The sequence below is a fragment of the Triticum dicoccoides genome, chromosome 2B (genome assembly GCF_002162155.2).
Source record: "Triticum dicoccoides isolate Atlit2015 ecotype Zavitan chromosome 2B, WEW_v2.0, whole genome shotgun sequence".
In the NCBI taxonomy this organism is placed as follows: Eukaryota; Viridiplantae; Streptophyta; class Magnoliopsida; order Poales; family Poaceae; genus Triticum; species Triticum dicoccoides.
Window position 1 is genome coordinate 11,183,457 of NC_041383.1, and position 22,726 is coordinate 11,206,182.

Sequence of the window (22,726 nt, forward strand, 5' to 3'; positions counted from 1 at the left end):
GAGTAGGTAAATGATAAAAAGAGAATTTTTGATGTGGAATGCTACCTAGCATAATTCATAATGTAATTTTCTTTATTGTGGCATGAATGTTCAGATCCAAATGAATACAAAATAAAAGTTCATATTGATAAAAGAAATAGTAATACTTCAAGCATACTAATCAAAGTAATCATGTCTTCTCAAAATAGCATGGCAAAAGAAAGTTCATCCCTACAAAATCATATAGTTAGGCTATGCTTCATTTTTGTCACACAAAGATGTTCCCAACTTCTATACCCCCGATGACAAGCCAAGCAATTGTTTCATACTTAAATAATCTCAAACTTTTTCAACCTTCACGCAATACATGAGCGTGAGCCATGGATATAGCACTATGGGTGGAATAGAATATGATAATGGGGATTGTGTGGAGAAGACAAAAAAGGAGAAAGTCTCACATTGACGAGGATAATCAACGGGCTATGGAAATGCCCATCAATTGATGTCAACATGAGGAGTAGGGATTGCCATGCAACGGATGCACTAGAGCTATAAATGAATGCTCAACAAAAACAAACTAGTGGGTGTGCATCCAACTTGCTTGCTCACGAAGACCTAGGGCATTTGAGGAAGCCCATCGTAGGAATATACAAGCCAAGTTCTATAATGAAAAATTACCACTAGTATGAAAAAGACAACTTATGAGACTCACTATATGAAAAACATGGTGCTACTTTGAAGCACAATATATGAGACTCACTACATGGAGAACAAAGTGCTACTTTGAAGCACAAGTGTGGAAAAAGAGATAGTAACATTGCCCTTTTTATTTATTTCTTTTATTTCTTTTTTTTATTTTTTTATTTGGGCCTTTCTTTTTTCTTTTTGGCGTTTCTTCTTTGGGCAATGTTCTAATAATGATGATCATCACACTTCTATTGATTACAACATAAGAATTACAACTCGAAACTAGAACAAGATATGACTCTATATGAATGCCTCCGGCGGTGTACCGGGATGGTGCAATGAATCGAGAGTGACATGTATGAAAAATAATGCATGGTGGCTTTGCCACAAATACGATGTCAACTACATGATCATGCAATGGCAATATGACAAAAGTAAAGTATGTCATGATGATGATGAATGGAACGGTGAAAAGTTGCATGGCAATATATCTCGGAATGGCTATGGAAATGCCATAATAGGTAGGTATGGTGGCTGTTTTGAGAAAGATATAAAGAGGTTTATGTGTGATAGAGCCTATCATATCACGGGGTTTGGATGCACCGGTGAAGTTGGCACCAACTCTCAAGGTGAAAGGGCAATGCACGGTACCGAAGAGGCTAGCAAAGGTGGAAAGGTAAAAGTGTGTATAATCCATGGACTCAACATTAGTCAAAAGAACTCATATACTTATTGCAAAAATTTAGAAGTCATCAAAAATCAAGTACTACGTGCATGCTCCTAGGGGGATAGAATGGTAGGAAAAGACCATCGCTCGTCCCCGACCGCCACTCATAAGGATGCACAAGCCAAGTACACTACATGTTTCAAATTTGTTACACAACTTTAACCATACGTGCATGCTACGGGACTTGCTAACTTCAACACAAGCATTCTTTAAATTCATAATCACCCAACTAGCATGACTTTAATATCACTACCTCCATATCTCAAAACAATTATCAAGTATCAAATTGATCATAGCATCCAATTCACTTCCTATGATAGTTTTTATTATACCCAACTTGGATGCCTACCATTCTAAGACCAACTTTATGATAATAGCAAATACCAACTTTATGCCTATGATAGGTTTCACTAGAGGCTTCTCTCGAGATAACATAAGTATTACGGTGGGTGAACAAATTACTGTCGAGCAATTGATAGAAAAGCGCATAGTTATGAGATTATCTAGGCATGATCATGTATATAGGCATCACGTCCATAACAAGTAGACCGACTCCTGCCTGCATCTACTACTATTACTCCACACATCGACCGACTCCTGCCTGCATCTAGAGTATTAAGTTCATAAGAACAGAGTAACGCATTAAGCAAGATGACATGATGTAGAAGGATAAACACATGCAATATGATATAAACCCCATCTTGTTATCCTCGATGGCAACAATACAATATGTGCCTTGCAACCCTTTCTGTCACTGGGTAAGGATACCACAAGATTGAACCCAAAGCTAAGCACTTCTCCCATGGCAAGAAAGACCAATCTAGCAGGCCAAACCAAACTGATAATTCGAAGAGACTTGCAAAGATAACTCAATCATACATAAAAGAATTCAGAGAAGATTCAAATATTATTCATAGATAAACTTGATCATAAACCCACAATTCATCGGATCTCGACAAACACACCGCAAAAAGAGTTTACATCGAATAGATCTCCACAAGAGAGGGGGAGAACATTGTATTGAGATCCAAAAAGAGAGAAGAAGCCATCTAGCTAATAACTATGGACCCGTAGTTCTGTGGTAAACTACTCACAACTCATCGGAGGGGCAAGGATGTTGATGTAGAAGCCCTCCGTGGTTGATTCCCCCTCCGGCAGAGTGCCGGCTGATACGTCTCCAACGTATCTATAATTTTTGATTGCTCCATGCTACTTTATCTACTGTTTTAGGCAATATTGGGCTTTATTATCCACTTTTATATTATTTTTGGGACTAACCTATTAACCGGAGGCCCAGCCCAGATTTGCTGTTTTATGCCTATTTCAGTGTTTCGAGGAAAAGGAATATCAGACGGAGTCAAAACAGAACGAAATCAACTGGAGAAGTTAATTTTGGAAGGAAACCAACCTGATGGGCTTGGAGTGCACGCCAGGGGAGTCCCGGGCTGCCCACGAGGGTGGGGGCGTGCCCCCCTACCTCGTCAGCACTCCGGAGGTCCACCGACGTACCCCCTGCACCCATATATACCTACGTACCCTAAAACTTCCAGAACAGAAAATAGATCGGGAGTTCCGCCGCCGCAAGCCTCTGTAGCCACCAAAAACCAATCGGGACCCTGTTCCGGCACCCTGTCGTAGGGGGATCCCATCACCGGAGGCCATCTTCATCATCCCGGCGCTATCCATGACGAGGAGGGAGTAGTTCACCCTCGGGGCTGAGGGTATGTACCAGTAGCTATGTGTTTTGATCTCTCTCTCTCTCTCTTGTGTTCTCTCTCGTGTTCTTCTATGATACGATCTTGATGTATCCCGAGCTTTGCTATTGTAGTTGGATCTTATGATGTTTCTCCCCCTCTACTCTCTTGTGATGAATTGAGTTTCCCCTTTGAAGTTATCTTATCGGATTGAGTCTTTTTATGAACACTAGATGTATGTCTTGCCGTGATTATCTGTGGTGACAATGGGATATCATGTGCCACTTGATGTATGTTTTGGTGACCAACTTGCTGGTTCCACCCATGAACCAATGCATAGGGGTTGGCACACGTTCTTGACTCTCCGGTAGTAGCTTTGGGGCACTCTTTGAAGTACTTTTATGTTGGTTGGATGAATCTGAGATTGTGTGATGCATATCGTATAATCATGCCCACGGATACTTGAGGTGACAATGGAGTATCTAGGTGAGATTAGGGTTTTGGTTGATTTGTGTCTTAAGGTGTTATTCTAGTACGAACTCTTTTATAGATCGATCCGAACGAATAACTTTGAGGTGGTTTCGTACCCTACCATAATCTCTATGTTTGTTCTCCGCTATTAGTGGCTTTGGAGTGACTCTTTGTTGCATGTTGAGGGCTTGTCATATGTTCTATCTATGTTATTATTGTTGAGAGAACTCGCACTAGTGAAAGTATGAACCCTAGGCCTTGTTTCCCACCATTGCAATACCATTTACACTCACTTTTATCGCTCGTTACCTTGCTGTTTTTATAATTTCAGATTACAAATACCTTTATCTACTATCTATTTTCCACTTGTATCTTCATCTCTTCACCGAACTAGTGCACCTATACAATTTGCTATTGTATTGGGTGTGTTAGGGACACAAGAGACTCTTTGTTATTTGGTTGTAGGGTTGTTTGAGAGAGACCATCTTCATCCTATGCCTCCTAGGGATTGATAAACCTTAGGTCATCCACTTGAGGAAAATTTGCTACTGTCCTACAAATCTGTGCACTTGCAGGCCCAACATCGTCTACAAGAAGAAGGTTGTGTAGTAGACACAAAGTTGGAAAAGGCGTTATTAAGCGTACGCCTCGGCGCGCCTCAGCGCTCAGCGACAGCCCATCGCGTAGCCTTGGGCCTAATCAGTGTTCTAGGCGGGCCCATCACTTAGGCGGATCCAGGCGTGCGCCTAGGCATGATAGAGCGGAGAAAAGCGGCAAGGAGGCGGCGCAAGGCAGAGCAAGGCGGACCGGAGATGGAGCGGGAGAGGTTGCAAGCATGGACGGGAAGGAGCGTGAAGATCGCTAGAAAATGGAGAAGATTGCGGGAAGTTTGCTGGCTGAAGGAAAGGAGAGATTAGGGTAGGCTTTGCATATATATACACACAAAAGGGGTGGCGGCGGCTCGATCTATTCCGTCGTCGCTTCGTCCTCCGGCTGCCGAGACGAAGAGATTCACCTCATCCTCTCACCACGCAGCCATGGCTTCTTCATCCCCGCCATCCCGCGCAGCCATCTGAGGTCCCGCCTTCTTCCGTACTGTAGGTGAGCTGCCAAATCGATTTCGTCAATCCCCTCTCTTCTTGTGTACTATGTGCCTGTGTGCAGCCTCTGTCGTCCCCTGGATTGCTAGTTGTTTGCTAATTGCTGCTCTATCCTTCTCATGGAATTACTTGATCTGTAGTTTCTGTATTGATATTGATTTATCTAGATTACTAATTGGATGTAGTTTGATCCATCCCCCCAGTGGCGAATCTAGGATTGCAACTCAGGGGCTGCCACAGTTTTATTTCATATTGCAAAGATCTCACAATTTAAATGTCATAGAAGCACCACAAATTCACGTAGGAGTACCATAGTCTAGTCAAACAAATAAATGATAGTTATTTTGTTCGTTCTGCAACTGATTTGTACATACCTTGATGCTGTTATGGATGAATTTGCTCACGCATATACAAGATTTAACAAATAAGAAGTAATTAGTATTTGGGCATAAACAATATTGTGGGAGAAAGAACTTTGCTCAGGCTCAAGGTCAAAGCTGCGCCTGGCCTGGCTCAATGCCCCTGGTCTTGCCTAGTCTATCGCAGCATGCCGACATGCTCATGCTCGTTGGCAGCCGGCTTGGCAGTGTGCAGGGCTCCCTCTGCCTGACCTGCGCCTACTGATGTTGGCTGCCACAACAGATGGCCTGACCACCCTACACACTGAACATATGAATTTTTCTGTACTGAACACTTCTAATGGAATAAGACATGACTGAAAATAATGATAACTCCCTGATGCAGTTGTTCTCGACAGCTCATACTACGAGGGGGTTAAAGACGGCTGGTCATATCTAGCACCTGAAGAAGCAACGGAAGTATCGGCTAGTCTGAAGGTAATCAGGCTGGGCACTATTGATGTTAATGACGTTTGTTCTATGATTGTCTCAGTTAATTAAGTTATATACATGGCATGATGCCAAGATGGGATACTGGACGGTACTAGTAGTAGAGTAGAAGAAGGATCATATTCTATTGCATGATGCCAAAATAGGACGGTCACAGTAGCTGCTACTATTACACTAGTCTAAAAATAGGGTCATATGCGTGAGTGTGGCTGCTGTTAATCTTGAATGTACATATATGAGGTTATTTCACATCATACTTCAAATTACTATATCAGAGGGGTTGTTCAGTTGGCATAAAAAGGGAATTGCTTTTGGATCGGTATGAAGCATTGCAAGACAAAATAATTTCCGAATGCTACACATTTATTAGCTTGTAAGTTGCAATGCAAAAAATATGTTCTTTTTGGTTTCCTCCGTGTGGTATTTTTTGTATTATCTATTTAGTGTTTACTTCACGGCAGAAAGTTTCTTGGAATTTGTCGATATACAGCTTCTTGCCTACTTTATATCGCTCTGCATATATTATGATATTATAATTTAATAATTTATATTGCTTCAATTCTAGGATCTGGACATACGCATACACGTACAAACAAACTTTATTGCGTTCTTGCTTTGATTATTCTCTGCATTTATGCCTACTTGTGGTCTAGACTTTGGTAGATCTGGTCCATTTTTTTAGAATCGGCTATGCGAATTACTGAGCTATTACTTGTTGTGTATTTGATTATTTGTAGGATGTCCGACACAAATGCAACATCGGCATCGCAGGAAGAGAATGTCCTTAAGAGAAAGTCAGATGATGTGGGATGGGAGTACGGGAGTCTAGCTGATGCTTCCAACAAGGATAAAGTGAAGTGTATGTTCTGTAACCATGTGAGCACGGGAGGTGTTTATCGTCACAAGCAGCATGTGGCTCATATTGGTAATGGTGTGGTCAAATGCAAGAAAAGCTCTCAGGAAGCTAAAGCCAGGTGCAAGAAATCTCTTGAGGATGCATCTAATAAGAGGAGGGAAAAGACTGCCCGTGAGCAAGAGCTTAGACAAAGTGTGAACATTTCTCGCGTTGGAGATGAAGAAGCTGCACATATCGGAAGCACGAAGCCACACAAATTAGGTCCTATTGACAAGTGGGCACAGCCTATTGATCCTAAATTGACTCAAGCTGAAGCCTTGCATCAACAGAAGATAAACAAGGAATTTTGGAAAAAGAGAACACATGAAGTGCAACAGTATGTGGATAGATGGGTGTACAATCATGGTAATTAAATATTTATTTTTACCCACACTGCCATTTATAGTTTACTTCTTTGTAATGTTTGACCGTTGGTTGCCTTCTCACTTACTAATTTTGTTTGTATTGCATTTGTAGCTATACCATTCAATGCTTGTGACAACGATGATTTCAAGTTAATGTGTGAAGCCATTGGGAGGTTTGGCCCTGGATTTGAGCCGCCATCTAAACATGACCTTCGAGAGACTTTGCTGACTGAGGAACATGCAAGAGTGAAGAGTTTGCTGCAAGAACATGATGCTGAAAAGATGAAGAATGGTTGCTCCATTATGACTGATGCTTGGTCAGATAGGAAGAGGAGAAGCATAATGAACTTGTGCACAAACAGTGCTGATGGTTCTAGTTTTATAAGGTCGAGTGAGATGTCGGCTGTATCGCACACAAGTGAAGTCATCTTCCAATTAGTGGATGAAGCAATTGAAGAAGTAGGTCCTGAAAATGTGGTCCAAGTAGTGACTGATAATGCTTCTAATAACATGGGGGCAAAGAAGATGTTGTTGGAGAAGCGGCCGAACATGTTTGGAGCTCTTGTGCGACGCACACCATTAACTTGATGTTGCAAGGAATTGGCGATCTGCCAAGGTTTAGTTAGGTACTTGAAAAAGCAAAAGCATTCACTATCTTTGTCTATGGGCACACACGGACCTTGGACTGCATGAGACACTTCTCTTCAGGGAAAGAGATCATAAGGCCAGGGGTCACTAGGTTTGCTTCTGCTTATCTAACTTTGGAAAGCCTTCTAGAAAAAAAGGATCAACTGAGGAAGATGGTGGTTGATGGTAGATGGGACAAACTAAGAGAAGTTAAATCAAAAAAAGGAAAGGTAGCAACAGCTACGATGATGAGCATGGCTTTTTGGAAAGATTTGAAGCTTTGCCTGAATGTCTTTGAGCCTTTGGTAAAAGTCCTTCGTTTGGTTGATGGGGATGTCAAGCCATCTATGGGTTTTGTCTATGGAGAAATAGTGAAGGCAAAGAAAGAGATCAAGGAAGTCTATGGCAATGTGGAGTCACGTTACAAAGATGTGATTAATATTGTTTAGAAAAAGATGAAAGATCGACTTGACTCTCCGTTGCACTTGGCTGCATACTTACTGAATCCATATTATAGCTATGCTGATACTAATATTTTTGATGATGGGACAATAACCAAAGGGTTCATTAGCTGTCTGGAGACCTTTTATTATGGTGATGATGACAAGCAAGATCAAGCTGTCAATTTTGAATTAAAGAGATTCCAGAATAGAGAAGGATCATTTGCAAAGAAGCTTGCGAGGAGTTGTCAGAATTTTGATTATAAAGCAGGTATGCAGTGTAATTTTGTAAAGTCTAATTTATTCAGTATATATTCAGAATTTATGCAATACATTGTTCACTTGATTCTCTGCTTTCATTCATAGCATCTTGGTGGAGGCTCTATGGAACTGAAGCACCAGCTCTACAAAGGATGGCTGTGAGAATCCTCTCATTGACCTCAAGTTCTTCGGTCTATGAAAGGAATTGGAGTACCTTTGAAAATGTTAGTCTCCTACTCTCTAATCTCACATCTAGCTAGAGTAGTCCATCACATGTCAAAACATTCCCTGTTCTTAATCCTTATGTTTTTTCATGTTGCAGATTCATACAAAGAAAAGAAACAGGCTAACTACAGAACGTCTAAACTCTCTTGTGTTCATACAATTCAACTCGAGAATGATGGCCAAGAAACAAATGATCAAGGAGAAGAAGATCATTGATGTCCTCTTATCCGCTGAAACTACCGAAGCTCAAGGTTTTCTTTTTGAGGGCGGAGATGATTATGCAGAAATCGTCTATAGGGATGATGATGAGGAGGAGATGGATAGTACAGGGATGCCAGGGAGTGGCATTGGAGAAGCAATGGGAGTCAATGAATTGCTCGAGCCACGTAGAAGTGCAAGACTAAGACAACTTTATGAAGAAGAAGAATTCGATTCTGAAGAAGAGGAGTTTGATGATGAGGAGGAGATGCATTCAGATGAGGAGAATGACTATTGATAATTGAGGAGGCCCAAATGCAGGGTGTCTTTTCTGAAGTACTTTTTTTATCACATATCTTTATGTCGTTGAGTCAAACTATTCGTGTGTGCGTCCGTGTGGAATTTCCCTTTTTGATTGTGAGAGAAGTCTTCCCAATAAGATTCTAGGAATTAAAGAACTTCATTTTGATGTGTGAACTGTTGAGCTCATAATCTATAATGCTATGCCAATTGGGTCTTGTGTGATATTTGCCTGTAATATATTTGAATATTTGATATTTCTATGGGCGTATTACTTCCCATTGAATAGACTATTTAGCTCTCCATGTTGCCTGATGTATGTTATATCACCACATTGTCTTTCTAACGTACTATGCTACAAAGTCTACCCAAATAATTCTCCTCCTAACCTGCTACTATACGAAACGCCTAGGCCCGCCTAGGCAGGCTAGGCGCTAGGCAGAGAGTCAGCGCCCGCCTACCACCTAGCGCTTTTTCCAACCTTGAGTAGACATCAAGCTCTTTTCTGGCGCCGTTGCCGGGGAGGTGAGTGCTTGAAGGTATATCTTTAGATCTTAGAATCGAATCTTTTTGTTTCTTGTTTTGGCACTAGTTTATTTTATAAAAGAAAACTACAAAAAAATGGAGTTGAGTTTGTCTCATACGCTTCACCTTTTTAATATCTTTCGTGAGTATGATGGAAAGGAAAATTGTGCTCAAGTGCTAGAAGAAGAAATCTATAGAATGTTTTTATATGATGAGTATGATTGCAATGTTGTTAGTATGAATTCCTTGAATATCCATGATGCTAATGATATGCAAAGCCACAAGCTTGGGGAAGCTATGTTTGATGAATATGATATATTTTGTCCCCCAAGCTTTGATGAGAAAATTTGCTATGATGAAAGCATGCCTCCTATTTATGATGATTATTGTGATGATACGTATGCTATAAAGAAGAATTTTGCTTATGTGGAGAGTAGTAAATTTTCTATGCTTGTAGATCATGAAAAGAATGCTTTAGGTGCTGGTTATATTGTTTAATTCATTCATGATGCTACTGAAAATTATTATGAGGGAGGAATATATGTTTGTAGGAATTGCAATAATGTCAAGTTTCCTCTCTATGTGCTTAAATTCTTGAAGCTATGCTTGTTGTGCCATCCTATGCTAGTTTATTATTGTTCCCATAAGTTGTTTTCTCACAAAATCCCTATGCATAGGAAGTGGGTTAGACTTAAATGTGCTAGTAATATGCTTCATGATGCTCCCGTTATGTTTCAATTCTTATCTTTTATGTGAGCATCATTGTCATCATCATGCCTAGCTAAAAGGCATTAAAGAAAAGCGCTTGTTGGGAGACAACCCAATATTTATCCTTACTGTTTTTGTGTGTCCACATGATCATGCGACTGTAGTAATCATGTTTTATAGCTTTTGTTTCAATAAAGTGCCAAGTAGAACCTTTGGGAAGACTTGGGTGAAGTTTATGTGATCTTGCTGTGAAAAACAGAAACTTTAGCGCTCACGAGATTAGCTGCCATTTTTTACTGGAGAGTGTTTTTAGGTTGATTATTTTTGCAGATGATTAATAGACAAATTGCTCAGGTCCATCGATTTATTTCATAATTTTTGGGGTTCCAGAAGTATACGTTTTATACAGATTACTACAGACTGTTCTGTTTTTTGACAGATTCTGTTTTCTATGTGTTGTTTGCGTATTTTGATAAATCTATGAGTAGTATCGGAGGGTATGAACCATAGATAAGTTAGAATACAGTAGGTTTTACACCAATATGAATTTAGAATGAGTTCATTACAGTACCTAAGTGGTGGTTTTATTTTCTTATACTAACGGAGCTTACGAGTTTTGTGTTAAAGTTTTGTGTGGTTGAAGTTTTCAAGTTTTGGGTAAGGATTCGATGGACTATGGAATAAGGAGTGGCAAGAGCCTAAGCTTGGGGATGCCCAAGGCACCCCAAGGTAATATTCAAGGACAACCAAGAGCCTAAGCTTGGGGATGCCCCGGAAGGCATCCCCTCTTTCATCTTCGTTCATCGGTAACTTTACTTGGAGCTATATTTTTATTCACCACATGATATGTGTTTTGCTTGGAGCGTCATTTTCTTTTGTTAGTGTTTGCTTGCTGTTAGTTAGATTAATGTTTTGCCTCTTTATTTTCAATAAAAAAGTCAAGGATAGCCTTTGCCATGCTTATTTTGCTAGTTTGCATGTTGCTGTTTGAAAACAGAAAGTTTACTGCTGTTGCAAAAATACCCTAGAAAAGTCAGAGCATGGTCTAACGTTGAATATTTTTGTATACTGAGATCTGATAAATTTATTACAGTGGGAATTTTAGTCCATAATTTTTGGAGTCAGGGAAGTATTGATACTCTTGTATTCTTTACAGACTGTACTGTTTTGGCAGATTGCTGTTATGTTTGCGTTGTTTGCATATGTTTGCTTGTTTAATGATTCTATTTAAGGATAGGGGTATTAAATATGCAGAGGCATTTAGTATGCAAATGTTGAATAATAATGTTAGTGATTTGTTACAGTAGAAAATGATAAGGTTTTGCATTGGTTTATACTAACCTATCTCACGAGTCTTGTTGAGTTTGTTGTGAATGAAGCTTTTGATAAAAAGAGAAACCATGATATGAGAGGAATTAAGGAGACACAAAAGATCAAGCTTGGGGATGACCAAGGCACCCCAAGATAATATTTCAAGAAGTCTCAAGCATCTAAGCTTGGGGATGCCGGTTGAGCCTAAGTTTTTGCTTCTTCACATGAGTTGTGCTATCCTTGCATTGTAGTTTTCTTTAGCTTTGCTTGCTGTTTGAATAAGATACCAAGATCTGAAATCCTTTAATGAGAGAGAGCCTTCATTTATTTGGATAATTATTCGACTACTCATTGATCTTCACTTATATCTTTCGGAGTAGTCTTTGTTATTGCTCATAGTGCTTCACTTATATCTTTTGAGCGTGATAATTTTTGCTCTAGTGCTTCACTTATATATTTTAGAGCATGGTGGTGGATTTGTTTTAAAGAAACTATTGATCTCTCATGCCTCACTTAGATTATTTTGAGAATCATTAATAGCATGGTAATTTTCTTAATGTTAATATATACTTGGTGTTCAAGATATGTGAACCTTTCTTTTGAGTGAATTGAATACTAAGATAAGCTTGATGCTTGATAATTGTTTTGAGATATGGAGGTGATAATATCAAAGTCGTGCTAGTTGGGTGATTATGAATTTGAGAAATACTTGTGTTGAAGTTTGCAAGTCCCGTAGCATGCACGTGTGGTTAAAGTTGTGTAACAAATTTGAAACATGAAGTGTACCTAGCTTGTGCATCCTTATGAGTGGCGGTCGGGGACGAGCGATGGTCTTTTCCTACCAATCTATCCCCCTAGGAGCATGCGCGTAGTACTTGATTTTTGATGACTTCTAAAATTTTGCAATAAGTATATGAGTTCTTTTGAATAATGTTGAGTCCATGGATTATACGCACTCTCACCTTTACTCCTTTGCTAGCCTCTCCGGTACCGTGCATTGCCCTTTCCCACATTGAGAGTTGGTGCAAACTTCGCTGGTGCATCGTGATACGATACGCTCTATCACACATAAACCTCCTTATATCTTCCTCAAAACAGCCACCATACCTACCTATTATGGCATTTCCATAGCCATTCCGAGATATATTGCCATGCAACTTTCCACCATTTCGTTCATCATCATCATGACATACATTACTTTTGTCATATTGCCATTGCAAGATCATGTAGTTGACATCATATTTGTGGCAAAGCCACCTTACATTATTTTTCATACATGTCACTCTTGATTCATTGCACCATCCCGGTACACCGTCGGAGGGATTCATATAGAGTCATATCTTGTTCTAAGTTTCGAGTTGTAATCCTTATGTTGCAATCGATACAAGTGTGATGATCATCATTATTATAGCATTGCCCAATCAAAAAAAAAGAGAAAGGCCAAAAAAAAGGGAAAGGCCCAAAAATATATTAAAAAGGGCAATGCTACTATCTCTTTTTCCACACTTGTGCTTCAAAGTAGCACCTTGTTCTTCATATAGTGAGTCCCATAAGTTGTGCTTCAAAGTAGCACCTTGTTCTTCATGTAGTGAGTCTCATAAGTTGTCTTTTTATACTAGTGGGAATTTTTCATTATAGAACTTGCCTTGTATATTCCTATGATGGGCTTCCTCAAATGCCCTAGGTCTTCATGAGCAAGCAAGTTGGATGCACACCCACTAGTTTTCTTTTGTTGAGCATCCATAGCTCTAGTGCATGCGTTGCATGGCAATCCCTACTCCTCATGTTGACATCAATTGATGGGCATCTCCATAGCCCGTTGATTAGCCTTGTCAATGTGAGACTTTCTCCTTTTTTGTCTTCTCCACACAATCCCCATCATCATATTATATTCCACCCATAGTGCTATATCCATGGCTCACGCTCATGTATTGCGTGAAGGTTGAAAAAGTTTGAGATTATTTAAGTATGAAACAATTGCTTGGCTTGTCATCGGGGGTATAGAAGTTGGGAACATCTTTGTGTGACGAAAATGAAGCATAGCATAACTATATAATTTTGTAGGGATGAACTTTCTTTTGCCATGCTATTTTGAGAAGACATGATTGCTTTGATTAGTATGCTTGAAGTATTATTATTTTTGTGTCAATATGAACTTTTGTCTTGAATCTTTCAAATCTGAATATTCATATCACAAGTAAGAAGATTTACATTGAAATTATGCCAAAGTATCACTCCGCATCAAAAATTCTTTTTATCATTTACCTACTCGAGGACGAGCAGGAATTAAGCTTGGGGATGCTTGATACGTCTCCAACGTATCTATAATTTTTGATTGCTCCATGCTACTTTATCTACTGTTTTAGGCAATATTGGGCTTTATTATCCACTTTTATATTATTTTTGGGACTAACCTATTAACCGGAGTTCCAGCCCAGATTTGTTGTTTTATGCCTATTTCAGTGTTTTGAGGAAAAGGAATATCAGACGGAGTCAAAATGGAACGAAATCAACTGGAGAAGTTAATTTTGGAAGGAAACGAACCTGATGGGCTTGGAGTGCACGCCAGGGGAGTCCCGGGCTGCCCACGAGGGTGGGGGACGCCCCCCTGGGCGCGCCCCCTACCTCGTGAGCACCCCGGAGGTCCACCGACGTACCCCCTGCACCCATATATACCTACGTACCCTAAAACTTCCAGAACGGAAAATAGATTGGGAGTTCCGCCGCCGCAAGCCTCTGTAGCCACCAAAAACCAATCGGGACCCTGTTCCGGCACCCTGCCGGAGGGGGATCCCATCACCGGAGGCCATCTTCATCATCCCGATGCTATCCATGACGAGGAGGGAGTAGTTCACCCTCGGGGCTGAGGGTATGTACCAGTAGCTATGTGTTTTGATCTCTCTCTCTCTCTCTCGTGTTCTCTCTCGTGTTCTTCTATGGCACGATCTTGATGTATCCCTAGCTTTTCTATTGTAGTTGGATCTTATGATGTTTCTCCCCCTCTACTCTCTTGTGATGAATTGAGTTTCTCCTTTGAAGTTATCTTATCGGATTGAGTCTTTTTATGAACACTAGATGTATGTCTTGCCGTGATTATCTGTGGTGACAATGGGATATCATGTGCCACTTGATGTATGTTTTGGTGACCAACTTGTTGGTTCCACCCATGAACCAATGCATTGGGGTTGGCACACGTTCTTGACTCTCCGGTAGTAGCTTTGGGGCACTCTTTGAAGTACTTTTATGTTGGTTGGATGAATCTGAGATTGTGTGATGCATATCGTATAATCATGCCCACGGATACTTGACGTGACAATGGAGTATCTAGGTGACATTAGGGTTTTGGTTGATTTGTGTCTTAAGGTGTTATTCTAGTACGAACTCTTTTATAAATTGATCCGAACGAATAACTTTGAGGTGGTTTCGTACCCTATCATAATATCTACGTTTGTTCTCCGCTATTAGTGGCTTTGGAGTGACTCTTTGTTTCATGTTGAGGGCTTTTCATATGTTCTATCTATGTTATTATTGTTGAGAGAACTTGCACTAGTGAAAGTATGAACCCTAGGCCTTGTTTCCTACCATTGCAATATCGTTTACGCTCGCTTTTATCGCTCGTTACCTTGCTATTTTTATAATTTCAGATTACAAATACCTTCGTCTACTATCTATTTTGCACTTGTATCTTCATCTCTTCGCCGAACTAGTGCACCTATACAATTTGCTATTCTATTGGGTGTGTTGGGGACACAAGAGACTCTTTGTTATTTGGTTGCAGGGTTGTTTGAGAGAGACCATCTTCATCCTACGCCTCCTACGGATTGATAAACCTTAGGTCATCCACTTGAGGGAAATTTGCTACTGTCCTACAAACCTGTGCACTTGCAGGCCCAACAACGTCTACAAGAAGAAGGTTGTGTAGTAGACATCACCGGCGAAGGCTCCAAGATGATATCTCGCGGATACAGAAGGTTACGGCGGTGGAAATTGTGTTTCGTGGTGCTCCTGGATGTTTTCGGGGTACGCAGGTATATATAGGAGGAAGAAGTACGTCGGTGGCCGCCCGAGGGGCCCACGAGACAGGGGGCGCGCCCTACAGGGGGCGGGGGCGGCCCCCTATCTCGTGGGGCCCTCGGAAGCTTCTTTACTTGCACTCCAAGCTCTCCGGATCACGTTCGTTCCAAAAATCATGCTCCCGAAGGTTTCATTCCGTTTGGACTCCGTTTGATATTCCTTTTCTTCGAAATACTGAAATAGGCAAAAAAACAACAATATGGGCTGGGCCTCCGGTTAGTAGGTTAGTCCCAAAATGATATAAATGTGTAAAATAAAGACCATAAACATCCAAAAGAGGTAATATAATAGCATGTAACAATCAAAAATTATAGATTCATTGGAGACGTATCAGGGGCGGCCCCTGTTGGCCGCCCGCAATCCACGCCTGCAGCCCCTCAACCAAGGTAGGCATAATGGCGGTGATCGTCGCTCCCAGTTGGTCTCCCACTTGCTCTTTGACTATCTCCAGAATCCGCGCCACTTGTGCCTTGAGTTCTTGAACCTTGCGCTCCTGGCTTCCTGAGCTGGTCTTTCTCTCCTTTCGCCCAATGTTATAGTATTCCGACCATTTCATGGACAAGCCTTTGCCGGCCACACGACCAGCTGACGACGGCTTACTGAACTTATCCTTGTGTTTCATTATGTTCAACGCCCTATTTAAAGTGGTGTCCCAAGGGGAGCTCTGAGACGACCCGCGCTACTGCTTATCCTTGTGGAAGGAACGTGAACCATTTAGAAATTTGGCTTCATTAATTAGAATACAACCATATGGAGCTAATTACACGAGGGTGTATTCCTTACCAGAACAAGCTCAAGCGCCTTGGTCTTCGGATCCGTGGTAAGCTCCTTTGTTACCGGGTCCACCTTGTACCGGGCCCTAACATAGTTCCTGGTCTGCTTGTCACAGTATTTATCGAAGAGGGGCGGTAGGCTTTGCTCGGCACGCTCCGCGTCCTCCTTGTCCCATATATGTTCCGCCACTCTGTAACCGCCGGGACCGAGTTTGTGGACCCCTAAGTTCAAGTCCCGCATATCTTCCCCCCCCCCACTGACTTGATTCCGCGGATGCGTTGCTCTCGCACTTGATCTTGAACTCCCGGTAGTCAGCTTCGCTGATCGAAGGATTTTTCTCCTTGATCTTCTCATAACTATCACCTCTTAGAATCCTTCTCTTCACCGCGGCTCTCCAAGTAGCCAGGGCCGTGCTCATCTTCGTGAGGGCGGCACTGTTCACTTTATTCCCTGAGAGGCATGTGTTTGTGAAGTCACCGGGGAACTTGTATTGTTCGTGCAACTTCGTGAAGAGGAGGTTGCGCAAATTCCGTCAGTCAAGATGCCTTAGGTTCTTAGTGCTGATCGAGACGGTGCTCCGGAGAATGCGCCCGAGTTGTCCCGAGTACCCACTGACTAATTCTTTGGGCGCCGTTGGATGCCCACTAGAGGACACTTCAGTAAATTCCTCCTTGACGGTGTTGAGCACGTTCGGGCGCCTGTCCTTCTGTTGCCTCTTCGGTTGGCTGCCATCTGTGCGTGCGCTGCCATCATCAGTGTTGGCATCCTCGGCGGCACCATCAGTGGTGTCATCCCTGACACCACTAGGGGTTGTGTAGTCGGGATCGGTGTCTTCCGCGGCGTCCTCATAGCGGTGAGGTTCTTCCTCCATCTCTTGGGATAGCTCCCAGAATTGCTTACCCGAACCGCCAGCCTCATCGTTGTCGGCCATGTTCGCTCTAAATAGGAAAAAAGGCTACTAGAGTTATTTCTTAATTGCAGTCTAGGAAAAAAGCCTACTGAACTTGACTGTGGAGACATTTAGTTGTCCACTTGCAAAATCAAGAAGGTACACTTGTGATTGTTATTTTCTTGCATTTATATAGATGCTTGCATCAGAATCTATCTATCTGAACTTGGTATTCTTAAAAAAACAATCTGAAATTTCTCCTTAATTTACTACTCTTATATTAAAGCGCATACTGTAAACAGCTATGTCTTTGGCATTGCGCAACTTCTCCCTGTACTTCTCCCTGTAACCTAACTCAGTCTTATATTTTTGGTGTACTAGGTTGGTATTGGAGGTCCCCTTATTAATTCTAATGATGGGAGTTTTGTTAGGATTAACTTTTATGATAATACCCATAAAACCACTTTCCTGCCAAGGAGAAAAATTGTGGATGTCTTAAAAGGGATTGATCTTCCATCGCAAAGCTATTCTCTTTTCTGGTTATGTCTCCATGGTAACTTAGTTATGCCATCTATGTTATGTCTCCATGATCTTCCATCTACTCCTATAGGTATTCTTTTACTTATTCTTTTTCAGGGACAACTATTTCTGCTTGTGGCATCTACTTATTAAACAAACATTTAAACTATGAGCTTACATCGTGAATCTGAACAACAAGAGTAACTAGACTGCATTTAACAGGAGTACACTACTAGAGTTAACAAATTGGGCATCTTCTAGGTCAAACTATAAATGTTGATTAATTTTTGTTTCGGTTGAGAATCGAGCACCTTCTAGGTCATGAAAATTGGGCATGACCTTTGCTAATTTTCTTGACCTAGGAGTGCCCCATTCTCAATCGAAACAGAAATTAATCAACATTTCAGGAGAAAGGGGTCATTTCACATCAGAAGCTGCCAGCATTTCATAAGACAATTTTATACACCATGGAAGCTGCCAGCATATAGAAGCCCACAGCCATCAGATAGATGGTTTGGGCTGGACATCATGGTCTTGGTGAGTGGTGACAGACAGTTGAGCAGGTTCAAGCCCCACTTCAGGCCACTATGAACCCATTTCTATGAAACAATAGTAGAAACAACTACAGAAAAAGTAGCAGCAGCATCACAAGTTTGGGATCTACAGTAGAAGTAGCATCACAATATTGGGATCTTGCCACTGCCCAAAAAATAGGTGCAGTAGGCAGGGTTACATACATAAAACAGAGCACACTCTCTGTAATTCTCTGACCTTATAGCTGCTTCTCCTTGGTCTTTTGGATCTTCAAAACCTTCTTCACGATCTAGGCCTTAGATGAGGTATCTACAACAAGTAAAACAAATATTGTTATAGCTTACAATGTCAAACCACTGATATTATACAACATGAAGCAAACTTAACCATCCATTAAATAGATTGAACAAATATTTTCTATGCACAGAGAGAAGGGCAATATAGCATATGCCATAAAGTTTGGATATCTCCTTGAGTAGGACAAATAGCAGTAACAAGTAAACTATGACAAAGGAGAAAAGAAAGTACTACCAGCAGGTTTGATGTGAAACTTAGAATAGGGGATGTTTGGTTCAAATAGTAAGGTAAGGTTGCCAAAAAATCTTGTCCAACTTGCACAACAATGAGTAACTGCAGCAAGACATAGAAGCACATATATGAATTAATTCGGAATTCCTTTCTCCATTTTTTAACTTGATTGCAAAAGGCAATCAACATGCTCTGCATTACAAGAAAATTAATTGTTCATGTTAAGTGACATGAGCCCGTATGATGGCAATGGCAGGGGAGACATGGCAAGCAGGGGTGCACATACATGCACACCATAGCACATTGGTGCAAGGCAGACACCTTCAGCTTCAGGCCCATTGACCTCACACCCTCTCCTAGTATCCATCATGACCCATTAATTGTTCTGCTATATGGTTTCTATTTTTGTTCTTTTCTTGCAACATGCATCACACCACAATAAAGTTAAGTCTCTCTCTCTATCTCTCTCAAACACACACACATACACATTCATGGTTGCCATGTTCTTTCACTGCATTTGCACCTACTATAGTTCCAACAGGCATACTACCAACTGCCCATGATGATCTACTACTTGTCAAGGGTGACACCAAGCATCTTACAGTTAATCACAATGCACTAATGTAGATTAAGTCAGTAGACAGGATAGTCCTCATTGATGTGTGGTAGCTAATCGAGTAATAAGTACAGACACATCTCACACAAGTCATGTCAAGCCTTGAATTCCTCTGGTGTTCTTGTGGGCGGCTTTGGCCCTAGATAGGATGGCTGGCTCCATGCACCTTTTGATGGCCCCATTGCAAACCAAAAGCATATGCACAAAAGCGACATGACATACAAGTATGTCTGGTACCGGCGATTAGAAGAGCATGTATGATTTTCCCCCAACCACGAGGGGAGAGAGAGACAATCTTGCAAGAATGTGTCATGGAAAAAGCACAAAATATGCAATGGCATGTTGTGCATGTCAACCCTAGGGGAGAAAAGAAAAGAGAACAAGCAGTGGCAGCAGTGGTAAGGGTCAGCAGCAATAGAGAAGCGATAGCCAGCAGTAGCCAAGCAGAACGGCATCAAGCACACGGGCGCGACCAAGGAAACTACGCACACAGGAGCGCCCGGCAGAGGGCGAGCGCAGCCATGGGCAGGAGCTCGGCGACGGCGGCTACGGCAACGAACCCGATGGGGGAAGGGGGAAATCGGTCGAGGGCCTCACCGAGGTGCTCGACAACGAGCTCAGGAGGTCGGGGGTGGCCGGGGCGGAGCGATGTGATGAGGTGGACGAGGGAGGCCGAGGTTGGGGAAGACGGTGATGGTGACGATACGGTGCAACTCCGGTCGATTGAGAGCCCATAGATGAAGAAGCAGTCGATGGCGGTCCTCCTAGACGTCTCCGTGCGGCGCGGGGTGACTGGTGGCGGCGCAGTGGGTCGGGGCGGCGGCGCAGTGGGTCGGGGCGGCGACGGAGCAGTAGGTCGAGGGATCGGGGGCAGTGGATTGGGGATTTGGGATCGACGGTGTTTTTTTATCTTTGCCTTTTTTAGTGGGGAGAGGGTTAGCAATGGCGCACCATTTAGGGGTGCGCCATAAAAATTCGTATACCAATGGCGCACCTCTTACTGGTGCGCCATAAACACAATGATAGCAATGGCGCACCATCTCCAGGTGCGCCATTACTAAATTTTTTTTGGATTTTTTGTTGCATGTAATAATTTTTTAGAAAATGACCATAAATTTAGAAAGAGGTTACTTTTTGTGAGTTACTATCATCAAATTTGAAAAACTATTCATGAATGCAAAAAGTGCCCATGAAATTTAAAAATATTCATGATTTCAAAAAATAATAACAAACTCAATACTTTTTTTGAGTTAGAAAAAATGTTCTCATTTTCAAAAAATGTTTGCAAATTTAACAGGAAAAGGAACACTGAAAAATAAAATACCAGAATAAACATAAATAAAAATTGGTATATCATTGGTGCACCTTCTAGGGGTGCGCCATTAACACCGTGATAGCAATGGCGCACCTTCTCCTGGTGCGCCATTACTAACTTTTTTTATTTTACCAGCATAAACATAAATAAAAACAATTAAAATACCAGAAGAAAACACAAAGAAGCCCAAGGTGCCTGTAAATGATGATTTGCAACAAAACAAGTGGGATAAGAAGAACAAAAATTCCAAATCCAAACTACTAGGGAAAAGCTTATACACAGACGCTTACTGGTAGCAAGGGTTAAAAACCCTCGCTACTGCTACTTACTAGCAGCGCAGATTTTTAAACCTCGCTACTACTAAGTTGATAGCAGTAGCGCGGGTTTTTAACCCTCGCTACTACTAAGCGGTCTCTACCGTGCCCCCCGTGACATGCCATAGTAGTAGCGCGGATTTTTAACCCTCGCTACTACTAAGTTGATAGCAATAGTGTTGGTGTTTACCCCTCGCTACTACTAAGTGGTCTCTACCGTGCCCCTGGACTATGCCATAGTAGTAGCGATGGTTATAAACCCGCGCTACTACTAAGTTTCTACCCCTCGCTACTACTAATCGGTCTCAACCGTGCCCCTCGGGGACATGCCATAGTAGTAGCGAGGGGTAAAAACCCGCGCTACTACTAAATACTGGGTTTCAAACTCTACCCCCCTGGATCGCCTTTTCAGTTTTAAAAAAATAAAAGAAAATAAGTTTCCCATGTGATATGTGGTCTAGTTGTTGGGAAAATTTGCAAATATGAATTTCGACTTTATTTGCAAAGTCTCTCGAGGCAAAAAAAGTTACGGGGCTTTTAAGATCTTGAGGCAAAAAAAATCATCAAATTTCAGTTTTTTTTAATTTTTGTTAAATCTGGTCAAACTATGGTCAAACTAATTATTCAAGAATATTAGTGTTACTAAATAATTATTTCAATTTTTTTGAATTTTGGTCAAATCTGGTCAAAGTATGGTCAAACTGTGGTCAAACAATGGTCAAACTAATTATTCAAAAAATATTAGTGTTACTAAATATTAGTGTTATTTTTTAGAACAATAGTTTCAAACTCAAACAGTGAAATGTGTGACTTCATGCTCAAGCTAAATTCCCGAGGTTAATAGGATTGACATCTTACTACTGTCAGGAAAACAATAAGTGCAGACTTGGAAACGAGGGAGAATAGAACCTGGAAGTTAAGCGTGCTCAGGCTGGAGTAGTGAGAGGATGGGTGACCGTCTGGGAAGTTAGATGATTTGGGATTATGAGGGGTGATTAAAGATTAAATTGAGCACCGATGAGGGTGATTAGAGATTGAAGGTTAAAATAATTCAGAAATTTGAAAATTAGGGGAAAAAATCGAAAAAAAATTCAAAAAATTGAAAATTAGTAGTAGCGTGGGTTTTTACCCACGCTACTACTAACGGGCGTAGTAGTAGCGCGGGTGGCACCCGCGCTACTGCTATACATTAGCTGTAGCGCCTTATTAGTAGCGCCGGCCCCCACGCTACTAATAGGCCCAAAACCCGCGCTGCTGCTAGGCTTTTCCCTAGTAGTGAAAAGAAGAAGGTGGTCGATACTTCAACTTGGTGATGGAGAAGTTACAAAAGGAAGGTAAGTACAGACAACATTAATCCCCACGGTTTTGAACAAAAGAGGTTACTGGATAGAGGACTAGAAGAGAAGAAATGCCATTTCCATACTTCAACTTAGTTGCATGTAATAATTGAGCTTGCCACTGACACACACACGCATGGCTGACACGTCGTGATTCGATCTTAGCTATCTTTTCACAATCTTCTTGCCCTTCTTTTTCGCAAATGGAGTTCTTCTCTTGAACAAACGTCCTTTAGGTAGGGTGGTGCTGCTTCTTCTTGTGGTGTATGGTACTTCATCGTCGTCATCATGTTCCATCTTCGGGTCGCCATACTTGTCGAAGTCTTGCTCATTGGCGACTCCATCCATTCCAATGATCTTCCTTTTGCCTCTCCTCACGACAACACGACTGGGCTTTGACGGGTCGGTAATGAAGAAGCATTGGTCCACTTGGGAAGCTAGTACCCATGGCTCATTTTTCGCGGT

At 41.5% G+C, this 22,726-nt stretch overlaps 1 long non-coding RNA gene across 1 annotated transcript; it reads left to right on the forward strand.

Moving 5' to 3' along the window:
- Positions 1–4,485: 4,485 nt before the first annotated feature.
- On the forward strand, positions 4,486–6,479 carry LOC119366812. Its single transcript, XR_005176115.1, has 3 exons — positions 4,486–4,659; positions 5,403–5,494; positions 6,244–6,479. It is a non-coding gene; the product is annotated as an uncharacterized LOC119366812 (long non-coding RNA).
- Positions 6,480–22,726: the final 16,247 nt, after the last annotated feature.